This window comes from Cetorhinus maximus, chromosome 6 (assembly GCF_964194155.1).
Source record: "Cetorhinus maximus chromosome 6, sCetMax3.hap1.1, whole genome shotgun sequence".
NCBI lineage: Eukaryota > Metazoa > Chordata > Chondrichthyes > Lamniformes > Cetorhinidae > Cetorhinus > Cetorhinus maximus.
Genome location: NC_135884.1, coordinates 41,240,531 through 41,252,645, shown reverse-complemented (window position 1 = coordinate 41,252,645; position 12,115 = coordinate 41,240,531). Strand labels below are relative to the sequence as shown.

Sequence of the window (12,115 nt, the reverse complement as noted above, 5' to 3'; positions counted from 1 at the left end):
ACCAGTGAAAGTAGATATCTGGACGCGGGTTACGTCCATACTGAAGAGAAAACAGGGTAGGGCCTTGGCATTATTGCTTCCTAACAAAAGTAAAATCAGAAGCAAAGTTTTTTGTGAGCTAGATGACCGTCAGTTGGATACTGATTAAGGCTTAGATCTTCTATTAATTAAGCTTCATGGATGAAATTTAGAAGAAAGATTATGCTAAATGCCTATGTGGCATGTTTAAACTTTGATAGATTTTGGAAGACGGACAGTAATTCCATAGGGAAAGATATCCTTGACTTTAACAGACTGCATAAAAAATGCAGAAATTCAATTTGGAGATTCCTCATTCAGTACTCACATTTAAATTGCTGGATTGTGCTGAGGAATATATGAATATGCTCCTGGTCTTAACTGGCACTTGGTTCTCAGAAAAAGACACCATTTTGGATCTGCTGCTTTAATGTCTGCTGCTTTAGAAATATTCCTGGGGAAACAGTCATTTTCAGCAGCCTTGTTGGTGCAAATGGGACATTCTGCGGTGTCACAAAGGATGGAGGACTCACTGATGGTGGCATTTCGAGATTGTTCAGATAAAGGGTGCAGGCATCAGTAGAAAGAAGAGTTGTAGACAATAGAAACGAGGATGAAGGCATTTTTAGCAGATCTGACAAACAACAGGATTGGGATAGTAATAACAGACAAACGGACACCAGGAATGCCTTGGGAACAGTTAACAGGTGCTTCAGATGTGACTCAAAATATCATTATTCAATGAACTGTCCAAAATGGAACAGCAAGATTTTCGAAGAGACGCATGGCACAGAGAATTTGGAGGTTGAAGATGGTGATAATTATCAGTGTGAGGGAATTGTACTAGTCAAAAGAAACTTTAGTCTGATAATGAATGGACATATTGCGGATTGATTTAATTGTGCCATGTTAGATAGTGCTTGCACCTCAACAGTGTGTAGAACAGATTGACTAAAATATTATTTAGATTCACTCAGTAGTAAGGATTAAAGTAAGGCCAGGGAGTATGAAAGTTCTACTTGTTTCAGGTTCAGGGATAAGAACACATTGGGCTGAATTTTCCCCCTGTCGTTGATGGCCGGGCACGTACAGGCGCGCTTCCGATCAGCGCCCCTGATGGGAGGCGCACCGCCATTTTACGTGGGCGGACCAATTAAGGCTCGCCAAGCGTGACGTCCGCATGGAAGCGCTATGTGCTCCCTGTGCGGGCTTGGGGGGGGGACACTCCCAAAATCGAGAGTGCGCTCTTTCGCGCTTGCGCACGAAAGAGAGCACTCATCTCCCTGAGGCTAAGTGCTGCCTCAGGGAGATCAGCTGTATATGTAAAAAAGATAAAAATAGAAAAATAAAATTTCCCTTACATGTCCCCTCATGTGACAATGTCACGAGTTGGGAAATGTCCATAATTTTTAGAAAATCTTTATTAAAATTTTTAAAAGCCTACATGAAACCTCATCCCGCCTGTGGATGAAGTTTCATGTTATTTCTAGTTCCTGCCGGGGCTCCTGGCCTGCCCGCCAGCCTTAAGGTTGGATGAGCAGTTCCTTTAATTACTTAATTGACCCTATCAATGGCCTCAATTGGCTATTGACAGGTCGGCAGGCGCACAGCTGATTTCGCTGCGCTCCCACCTTCCTGAAAATTTAAACCGGGCTCGGTGACGTCGGGAGATCCCCCCCCTACGTCACCGCCCGTCACTTTAACCTTCGGCAAGCGGGCCCCACCCCCGCTCGTCAACTCGTAAAATTCTGCCCATTAAGGTCACTGAAAAGAGTGGTGATTTCCATGCAAAATATCTGGGGTAAGTCACTTTATTAATACTGACGTAGTATCTAATGAGATATCCTTGCTGATGCCCAAGTCTTCCATGAAAACGGCACAAATAAAACTAATAAACAAATTGTTTTTGGAAAGTCAATATATTTGCATCCTCTTAATAAAATCTGAAATTTCTAATCAGAATGTAAAAGAAATGTTCATGGCATCAGGTGATAAAAACCTAAGTACGATAAAAAGAACAAATTGTCTTAAAATTACATAGACAATTTTCTTAACCTTCTTGTCACAGATTAAAAATTCCACTAAAGGATGCAGGGATAATTAATGATGAGAATACAAGGTTCATCAAAGAGATTAGTGAAAAATGTGGCATGTAAGAGGTATCGGAGGACGCCGCCACCTCCCATTGTAAGTCTTTCATTGACATGAGACTTTAATGAAGTAGCAGCCATGGATTGAAAGATGTGGGACAAAAACAGAAATATTTTCATTTTATAAACATGGCAAACAGACTCAGTCTTTCTACATTAATATATGTTGGGGAAAAGGGTGATTGTAGATAAAGTCATGGAAAAATGGATAGGGACCGGACTGGGGATATTGGCTAAATTTCTGATTGACAGTAGGGAAAAAGTTGCTCATTATGAGTTTAGAGACTTGTACAAAAATATGAACATTGTAGTAATGAACACTGCAGCTGAAAGCCCTTTAAGATTGAAAGTCAGGCTTCAGGGGCCTTAAACATATAGGCTCAAACATTACATAGAATAGATCAGCAGTAACTTTGAATCAACAATCTTATCTAGAAAATGTTACTTGTATCACAAAAAATTGTGCTAGGTCATCTCAAAAAGATGATGTTACATCTAAAGAAGAAACAGAGCAGTTAAGAAGCTTGATTGGACAGTTGAATTGGCAATGCACTCAGACAAGACCAGATGCCAGCTTTGATGTATTGGAAAACTATTATGATGAAACACACTACAATTGAGGATGTTTTAAGGCCAAATAAAACATCTTAAAAAATGTGAAGAAATGTGTGCTCGAGTTCCCAGCCTTGGGGGACATGAAGGACATGAAATTGGACCTTTTTAGTGAGCCTTCTCATGACAATTTTCTTGATGAGTATTTGAATACAGCTGGTTTTATAATTTTCTTGGTGGGTGAAAATGGAAATGTTGCCCCTTGGCCTAGGAAGCTAAGAAAATAAAAAGGTGGTTAAAAGTACTTTAGGTGCAGAAACACTGGCTTTTGTGGAAGCACAGATATGGGGTGGGGTTTCATTTATCAAATATTTTAGGGAAAATTCTATACAAGGGGCATTCTGAGAATAGTTTGTACGTTGAATGTGATATAGATAATCATTCTCTGTTGGATAACATACATTTGACAAAAAGTATCACTGAATAAAGGCTAAGGATTGACCTTGCTCGTGTAATAGGAGCGCTAGAAAGAAAATAAATCTCCAAGATAAAATGGGGTGACTCAAGTCATCAATTGTGGGATTGCTTAACAAAAAGGGATGATTGTAAAAAGAAACTATTGAAGGTCCTAAAAGAGGGGTGTCTTGTATTATGATGTGATGTACAGAATATGGGAAAACATTGCTTTTTCTTTTACACTTTTCTTCAGTTTGAAATATTGTTTGTGTTAAAGTTTTTATTTAAAGAAAAAAGGGGATTGTTATATGTATTTTATTGTTAAGGTTAAGCATGTACAGGTGGAATACATTGATTGATTAAGTACTCTGAGCACATATAAAGAGAAACTTCTGGGACACTGCATGTTGGTTAGGGAGGGGGAAGACATTTGTAATGTTGCATTCTGTAAATAAATCTAGTATTAAGTAAAAGATTGGCATCTGGTTTCCTATTTCACCATCTGGTTTCAGAATGAATTAACAAGGCACACACAGCCGTACATGAGGGGTGTATGCATGGCTCCAGTGGAGGGGGAGGGGGGGTGGGGGAGGGGAGACAATCTTTGGGCTCAGCCTCATAAGGGTGCACACATGCAGAGGATGACTGATATGCCTTGCAAGTAATCACTCCTGACAAAATAAGGGATATAACAGGATTTTAGTAAGTACAGATGCACTAAAAGGGTTGGGGGCGGAGGGAAAGAACAAAAGGGAAGGTGTGCAATAGAGTGGAAGGCAAGAGACATTAAATTACAAAAGGGATGATGCTACAAGACAAAAGGAGATGGTAATGGAATAAATAAAAGAACAAAAGATATGGAGAGATGTAAATGTGAATAATAGAATCTAATTAATCATCATTACTACTCCTTCCTTACCTGTGGCTGGTGCATCACCTTGTGTGTTCATTCATTTCCATCAGTACCTACACTTCCAATGAGATGGAAGTGCCAATGCCTGCTTCTAGCACGGGTAGCTACGGTTAGTTCTAGGTTGCATGGTGCTTTTGGCTGTAGCTGATGGTACATGATGCTCTTTGCTCTACGAAAAGAGAAAATGGTATCTTATGTTGAAGGTACAACAGTGCTTATTACGTTTGTGTAGTGCATTATTTCGCGCTTATGCACAATTGAACAGTTTCAAGTAATATATGCCCTGCAAATGATATAACATGATGCTAATCACAAATTATGATTGGCCTTATATCTTCAGAGCCCCAAAGTCTTCAAAAATTTCTCCTTATCAAATCTAGCATTGTTTGTTCAAGTTGCGTCAATATATTCAGATCTGCTATACACTTTTTCCCTTTGCTACGTGTAAGTTGTGCTTTAATTGTAAGAGCACTGAGTGGTGAGGTGATGGATGCTGACAAAATTGGAAAAAAAATGTTCCATGGTGGAGTAATAAGATTCCTTACAATTACAGTGAAATCACGATGAGTCAAACTCGGATGACACGAAATTCCTTTTATGTCGAAGTTGTCAACCATTCCCACCAGCAGAATAACAAATCCCATAGAACGATGCCAGTGATAAGCCGAAATTCCGCATTGGAACTCTGGATTGGCCGAACTTGTCTAATCTTTTTTTATGACCATGCTGACCAATCAGAGTGGAGTTAGATCACACAAGAGTGCAAGATCATGGCGTGCTGGGCAAGCCATCATTTGACGTCAGGATCTCCCGGTGAAAGGATGTGCAAAGCCTGTGAGTGTGACTGAACCTGTGAGAAAGTTAAAAGTGTTGTTGGTCGGAGAGAAGGTGAAGTTAATACAGCAAGCAGAGTACCGTAGTGTGAAGTGGAATAAACCTTGCAAATAAGTGGGAGATTCCACCATCGAGTTTGTCAGCCATTATGAAACACAAGGTGAACATCTTGGAACAGTTTGACAAGCAGGTGTCTTTCCAGCAAAGAAGAGAATGAGAACGGCTACCTATCTCGACATTGAAGAAACTCTGTTACTGTGGTTCAAGGCAGCCCGAGCAGGGAATGTTCCCATCTCCGGTGCAATCCTGCAGGAAAGGGGAGTTGCCTTGGCAAAGAAGCTGGGCCACATGGAGTTGACTGGTAGCAATTGATGGCTGGATTGATTAAAGAAAAGTCACGCTAAGCAGAAAAAGATTACAGATTTTTTCCAGAGCTAACTCCCAATATTTTTCAATGCAAAACTCCAGCCTTTTACAAGGTCAGGCCATTGTCAGGTGTGAACAAATTGAATAAAGACTTTTTTACTCATTTACTGCTTTACTGTGTTTTCATTTGGCATTTGAATCTGTTGTTTTTCATTGGATGGTTGTCATGAAAATATAATTTCATAATATTATTGTGATTTATTGTAAAGGTAGATTAATAATGGGGTTTGGATTAGTTTCTCTGTGTAGGTGTGTGTGTGTGGGTTTTAATTGAATTGCAGACAGCTAGACTGGAGCTTTTGAGTTATCAAAAGAGAAGCTTGAAATGCTAAATATGTAAACATGGTTGAAGTTTTAGGATGTGAGGTGTGAATAACATTTGCATTTTTAGATAAACCAGAGTAGTATGAATTTCAAAGAAATGATGGGATGTTACACCTAGCCATAAGAAATTAAGCCAAACAGTGTTTATTTTTCCCAAAGATTAGTGATAATATGAGTACTGTGAAAGAGTTATTTTATGGAAAAAGTAAAGTTGCGGAGACATATTGGGACAATGGAATTTACTTTAAAAAGGGAGAAACCTGTATAAAGGAGGTGAGGTACGTGTGAGGAGAAGGAATTCTAAGATCTAACAAGTGTGAAAAGCCTCCAGCTTCTATGCATCAAGCTGCTGTCTACAGGAACCAAAGCTAAGAAAACTCATTGTGAATATCCCTGTGCAGGGTATTGTGTGCTTTGCCTGGGTCTGTTGAAATCTATCTTGTTCTACTGTTGCCTTAACGGAGGTGTAACTGGGAGTCAGATTAATTAGGGGAGCTAGGAGTTATCATAATAGTAATTTGTAGTCCTATGTATGTGCTTAAAATCTTTTCTTCTATTAATAAATGTTTAATTTAGTTTCATAAGAAACCTCTAAGATTCAGTAGACTTATTACCGCTGAATTCAAGGCACGCATCTCAAAATGAAAATACAAATTGCAAAACAGTGGTGGCACCTGTTTCAAGTTTCCCTCTGGGATTTGAGCAGCTCAGCATTTACCATCCGCTGTGCCATAACAATAGTGTTTGTAGGCTTATCTGGTAACTTAGAGATTCATTCACGTGGGAATGGGACCTCCTCGGCTAATACAAAGCTCTGCTTAACACAAGTCCGTGGGCGTCTCCCCTGGGATTCGATTCATCGGGATTTTATTGTACATGAGCATGCCATTTACTCAAAACATAAAGAAAAAACTGAATAACTTTGAGAACATTTTCAGGGTTATCTTCTTCCTCCCAAAATCAGCACAAAGTCGCTGGTACGTCCATAATGCCCTCTAAAACCAGTGTTGAGTGTCTTGAACCATTTTTGAGTTCAAACCTCATTTAAATGAAACTGATGACCTGCGGTTTCCAAACGGGTGTCTAGCTACAGCCTATGCAGTTATGGAAGGGCCGGGAATTGAGACTGTTCCCACGCTGAGATAGCTGGTAGCTCGGACTTGAAGTGTGGTGGGTTGTGGGGGAGGGAGCAGGCAGAGGGGTTTAGGGTGGGAAGCTTTGTTTGACCTGATAGTGGGTTAGAATTTTTGGGGTTATGCATAAGGAAGATTCCTGCTCCCTTTAGTCCAAAAAATAGTAAAATTTCTTCACTTTTAGCCCAGAAAAACAGTAAAATTTCTTCACTTTTTTTAAAAGGAACTCCAGTGATCTCTTTAAAGGCCACTGGCTTAGCCACTCATCACTTTTTCACCGTTTACAAAACAATGGAGTGTGCACAGGACATGCACCAGCCATTTGTACCAGAAAATTACAATCAGAGTCTGACAACCAGTGTTGTATCCCAATATGTATATTTGAGTGGGCTCCATGTGGAAAAAGCCAGAAGGCCTGCTGGGCAGTTTACAGGCCTGTCTGTTATGTTTTGCATGGGTACTTATCATATATTTTGATCAGGGTTATCTCTTGTACAATATCTGAAGCAAAGACAGAGTAATGTGCAATTCTCTCTGTTTTACTTTTGCTGACAGTCCAGGGTCTAGCTTATTATCTGTTAATCATATTGTTTTGAAGATCATTTCCTCTAGATTTGTCATGCATTAACATGTCAACTTTTTGAACTATTGTTGTCAATGTAAAAATCTCCCTATGGATATATTAGTGTAGTTTCTATTACAGAGTTAACCTCAGCAAGAATACTTTTTTTTACAGAAAAACAAGATTTCTATCAACTTCATAGAGAGGAAGAATTGTATACATAGTGCTGAGAGTAATTCTTGCAGTATTTCAAATATATAAAATAGTTTTTTTTCCCTTTTGTGACCTCATGTTTCCTTAGGACGCTTATTCATTGAAGATAAGTTCATCATGTAATGCATTTTCAAACTAAAGTAGACAGTTCCATTTTGTTTGTAGGTCAAACATGAAAACAATGCTTTGTATCTTTCTGTTCTATCTTGTTGCTAATATGGTTCTTCACTTGCCATTGACAGCAGATATTTTCAGAATTTGCTTCTTCACGCACAGCAGTCATCATGCATAAATTAATGCGTTCACTCTCATCATGAATACAAATGATATAAATCGTGCAATGATAACTAGTTTTCTTTATGGAAAACAAAAAATGAATAGAGTTGACAATGTCTACAATAAATTTTGTAATCATATGCTGTTATCATAAATAAGTCTTCCATGCTATACAAGTTATGTCAGTGACTTTTACAATGTTCTAAAATAGCATCTTTTGAACATCAATGATTTGGTTAACTAGCAAAAGTAATCAGATATAATGTTGATGCCAACCTGCCACATGGATTTTCATATCTTTTATAATCTGTACACTTGGTCCTAGTTTACCATGCCAACAAATATCAATAAAATATCATCTTGGAGACATTAACATTTCATTTACATTATTGAAAACGTGAATTCAATTTTCATTAGTACAGTCTTAGCTGTTTCAGAATGCAATAAGACATTGAACATATGTATTTAGTGAAATTCAGGACTCCAGGGGCATCATTCAGTTACAATTTACAATCTACATGCTGTTTCAAATGATTCTTTATATTTACACTTTACCCAAGAATCATGCTTGGCCAAGTGGCAATGACCTTGTGGCTAAGCTTATAACTTGCTCTGACTTAACGTGCTAAGGATCATCCATCACTGTGTTAAAACAGAAAATATATTTACTTCCCTTTTATCCACTTTACCCAAGCAGGATTTGCTGCATTTTCTCAATCCTGTAAAAAAAAATCCTTAGCATGCAGTTTCAGTATCTCTTTGTTTCTTTGTTCACTTGTCTTGCCTTATATGTGTCATCCCTAGGGTGCTGGCAGTGGCCTTGATTAATTAGCATTTGGAATGTGAAGTCTTTTAAGAAAAGACATTTTTGAATGAAACCTGTCCTTGAGGGTTTTTCTTGATGGAGAAAGAGAATGTTACACTGACAATTAAAAAAGATTAATGTACTTTCTGAATACATCATTTATTTTAGTTGTCAGGTATTCTACATATTTAAAGTTTATTTTCTGTGTTGCAAGTTAAGTCTTTTGATTACAAATAAAGGCAAACATTAGGAATTGAGGTATTATACTGGCAACTAGAATTGTAATATTGCAAATAAGGAGCCTGTGTTAAAGGAAATTTACAGTTCCTGCTGCTCTTCCAAAACCAAACAGGGCGCAAGATGAAGGTGTGGCAGATATAGGGATCATGACTTGAGTCCTACTGTTCACATTGCAGCTGGTGAAAATTGATCAAAAGCCTTGGCATTAATAAGAGCTTTACATCATAAAATATGGATGGCAAGTGGAAAAATAACAGATATCCAGCTTATATCTTAGATATTTTCAGCAGCCTTGTCAGAAATTAAACTATGGTCCAAAACTGGATAGGCAGTGACTCTAGGTGAAGGGTAATCATATGTGGCATTTGATGAAAAATTGTCTTCACTGAGATATTGTAAGAGTAGTACTTTAGCTTATCAGACCTTATTTGTATAAAGTAATCTCTCCAGAGTCAGATTGGTCAACCAACTCCATATCCTTTGGATACTCTGCCTTGGGTGCCCAGCCAACAAACAGGTCAGAGAATGAAGCAAGAGATTGGACACCCTTCCTGCCCAGCTCCTCTACATTGTTTCATTGTGTTTAGTAATTTAATACATACAGGCTTTGTTTCTTACTAATTGTACTCACATTTATAGTTGAAATTCACCAATACAGTAGCTCTGCTTATTAAAAGGGATAGTTTTCCTAGATCTGCATGTGAATGCAGTAAATCACTGAGATATAGTGAGTATGAGAAAATCAGGGAGGTCAGAGTTGCACATCTGTGAAGGAACAAAACTGATTTCCCTCTTGTCGATTTAAATGCATTGGAGTGCAGATACATCAATGTCTCCCACAATTCATTAACCATTTACACTCCAATGTCAACTATAATTAGATTATACTTTGTTCCCTAAAAAGCCAAACGGTATGCCTGTTGATGTTAGTTGACATTTTCCTCTCACAGAGTCTCTGAATGTTTGCAAGGTTTTTTTTTTATTCATTTAGAGGATGTGGGATTCGCTGGCTGGGCCAGCATTTATTGCCCATCCCTGGTTGCCTTTGAGAAGGTGGTGGTGAGCTGCCTTCTTGAACCGCTGCAGTCCATGTGGTGTAGGTACACCCACTGTGCTTGTGAGGAAGGGAGTTCCAGGATTTTGACCCAGCAACAGTGAAGGAAAGGTGATATATTTCTAGGTCAGGATGTTGAGTGACTTGGAGGGAAACTTTCAAGTGGTGGTGTTCCCATCTATCTGTTGCCCTTATCCTTCTAGGTGGTAGTGGTCATGGGTTTGCCAATCAAGCGGGCTGCTTTGTCCTAGATGGTATCAAGCTTCTTGAGTGCTGTGGGAGCTGCACTCATCCAGTCAAGTGGGGAGTATTCCATCTTACTCCTACAACCCTTCCAACTCTTTACTTGAAAGGGTTGTCAGTTTATTGTTTTCTGCTCGTTATTAAAAATATTTTCTTCTTAACCAGTTTTTGATTTCTGAATTTGATTTTCACCTGGGATAAAGAAATAATAAAGGTTTCTTCCTACCTTAAGCATAGAGAGCTGCTAACTCAGCGCTACCAAGGAAATTAATCTGAATTTTCTTGGTCTGATATAGTTATTTTGCTGGGGAATTGGAGGACACCAGTTGGTATAGTTTCTTCTATTCTGCTTGTTTTTCAGTAAGTATTTTTTTCATATTATCTGCTCCTTGAGCTTCATAGTACTCCACTGAGATCAAACAACCTACCAAGCCTTTGGCAGTCTGAATATGTCAGTAAGATATATTCTACAGTCCTTCAATTCTCCATCCTTTGGGGAAAATGTCTTCGTTCTTCTACTCAGACAATTACTTTACTGTTCAAATTAGGAACTCAAGTGTGTGGAATTTCTGGAACTTGTGTCCTACAATGCCAAAGCACAACATTATTGTCATCCAATAAAAGCGCTACACCAATTTGTAACTCTTCAGGTTTATAGCTCATATAGTTTTAAAATGTTTTAAACAATGATTTCTGCAAGGCTGTAAACTTCTTAATCCTAGATTTCTAACAGTCTGTTGCAAGCTTCATTAGAATGTGCAACTCACTATCACGGGAAGTGGTTGAGGCATTTGGCTTAGATGCTTTCCGAAGGAAACTAGATGGCACATGACAGAAAAAGGAATAGAAAAATATGATGAAAGGCTGAGATGACATAGAATGTGAGGTTTGTGTGGAGTCCAAACACTAACACAGACTAGTTGCACTGAATGGCATGTTTCTGTGCTGCATTTCCTATGCAATTCTATGTATTGAAAATGATGAAATGTAACGGTTTAATTACCCTGCTGTGCAATGCATTGTACTCTGAATACTTGCCATGTTAAATATTTGTCACCATTTCACTCCTCCTTGGATTCTTTGATCTTTTAGTAATGCCTAATCTGAAATCAAAGTGGGGTTGTCAGATGTCTGTACTTCAGAAGTTCTCAGACACTTGGGAGTTCAGTGAACCTACTGTAAAAGGGTGACATTAGTAGCTTCAAAGTGAGGGCTAAATAAGTGGTATTTTCCTTTATGTTGATACTTAATTTAATATTTTTCCCTATACTGACCCAAAAGGGTGGAATATTTGAGCCTCCCTCTTATTTTCTTGAAAAATTGCTGCACAATGTATTAGTTTTCTTTGGGAGATTCGAAAGTGTATCCTTATTTCATACTTACATGCATTAAGAAAATGAATCATCTTGTTTATTAGTGTAGACATTAATTATGCATTAAGGCACAGTAATTTTGCACATTTGTAGGAAGAATGAACAAAAGAATGGATGGAAAAAAGAGAGGGATTGTAAAGAAAATATTTTTCCAATATTACTGTGTGATACTGTGAAGCAGGCTTTGTGTGTGTGTGATAAAAACAAAAAACTACTGCGGATGCTGGAAATCCAAAACAAAAACAGAATTACCTGGAAAAACTCAGCAGGTCTGGCGATGCTGCCAGACCTGCTGAGTTTTTCCAGGTAATTCTGTTTTTGTTTTGTGTGTGTCTATGTGTGTGTGTGTGTGTGCGCATGTGGCTAATTTAATTAAACTGTAGACAGTCGGACTGCAAGGTTTAAATTATCAAAGAGATAAGGTGTAAAAGTAGGCATTTTGAAGTGGAGATGGACAAGATAAGATAGGATCCCAATAGATACAGCCTCAATAGGAATTTGCATTAGGAGATAAATGAGGAGTGAATTTTTAGCTGTTAAATT

At 38.3% G+C, this 12,115-nt stretch overlaps 1 protein-coding gene and 1 long non-coding RNA gene across 3 annotated transcripts in view; one reads left to right on the top strand and one right to left on the bottom strand.

Annotated features, from left to right (window-relative positions):
- The window catches only part of adamts9 (ADAM metallopeptidase with thrombospondin type 1 motif, 9), a 306,177-nt gene that overhangs the window by 220,332 nt on the left and 73,730 nt on the right, over nucleotides 1-12,115 (top strand). The window lies entirely within an intron of this gene.
- Nucleotides 1-12,115, bottom strand: part of LOC144681736 (uncharacterized) — a 56,983-nt gene that overhangs the window by 16,524 nt on the left and 28,344 nt on the right. Inside the window, exon 2 of the long non-coding RNA XR_013576833.1 lies at nucleotides 4,096-4,258. This is a non-coding gene — a long non-coding RNA (uncharacterized LOC144681736). The remainder of the gene's footprint in view (nucleotides 1-4,095; nucleotides 4,259-12,115) is intronic.